Source organism: Mesoplodon densirostris, chromosome 17 (genome assembly GCF_025265405.1).
Source record: "Mesoplodon densirostris isolate mMesDen1 chromosome 17, mMesDen1 primary haplotype, whole genome shotgun sequence".
Classification (NCBI taxonomy): Eukaryota; Metazoa; Chordata; class Mammalia; order Artiodactyla; family Ziphiidae; genus Mesoplodon; species Mesoplodon densirostris.
In genome coordinates, this window is record NC_082677.1 from 27519487 (window position 1) to 27520411 (window position 925).

The following is a 925-nucleotide window of genomic DNA, read 5'->3' on the forward strand; positions in this document are numbered from 1 at the left end:
TATTTGAAAGAATTCACCTGTGAAGCCATCTGGTCCTGGACTTTTGTTTGTTGGAAGATTTTTAATCACAGTTTCAATTTCATTACTTGTGATTAGTCTGTTCATATTTTCTTTCTATTTCTTCCTGGTTCAGTCTTGGAAGGTTATACTTTCTAAAAATTTCTCTGTTTCTTCTAGGTTGTCCATTTTATTGGCATAGAGTTGCTTGTAGTAGTCTCTTAGGATGTTATGTATTTCTGCAGTGTCTGTTGTAACTTCTCTATTTTCTTTTTTAATTTTATTGATTTGAGTCATCTCTTTTTTTTTTTTTGATGAGTGTGGGTAAAGGTTTCTCAATTTTGTTTATCTTCTCAAAGAAGCAACTTTTAGTTTTATTGATCTTTGCTATGTTTTCTTTGTTTCTGTTTCATTTATTTCTGCTCTGATCTTTATTATTTCTTTCCTTCTACTAACTTTGGGTTTTGTCTTCTTTCTCTAGTTCATTTAATGTAAAGTTAGATTATTTATTTGAGATTTTTCTTGTTTCTTGAGGTAGACTTTATTGCTATAATCTTCTCTTTTCGAACTGCTTTAAAAATATGGAATGCTTCACGAATTTGCTTGTCATCCTGTGCAGGGACCATGCTAATCTTCTCTGTATTGGTCTAAATTCAGTATATGTGCTGCCGAAGCAAGTACTCTGACACATCATTTTAGATGTCATCCCCTGTCCAGGAATGTCACGCATCTCTCTGCCCATCCAGACAGACATTGGGTGGGGAAAACCAATCATTTCTTTCCCCCATGTGTCAGCCTTTCCCCCCCCTTCAATGTAAAATTCTGTATATTGTATTTTGGGGAAAAAACAAAAAGAACATTTGATTTTTAAAGTGCTTCAAATATGACATTGGCTAGCTCTATGCTCAAATTGATATGGTAACTTGGA

General features: G+C 33.7%; 1 non-coding gene across 1 annotated transcript; it reads right to left on the reverse strand.

Annotated features, from left to right (window-relative positions):
• Window positions 1–572: 572 nt before the first annotated feature.
• LOC132477825 (U6 spliceosomal RNA) lies at window positions 573–678 on the reverse strand. The gene has a single exon (XR_009530330.1). It is a non-coding gene; the product is annotated as a U6 spliceosomal RNA (small nuclear RNA).
• Between the last annotated feature and the right edge of the window lie 247 nt (window positions 679–925).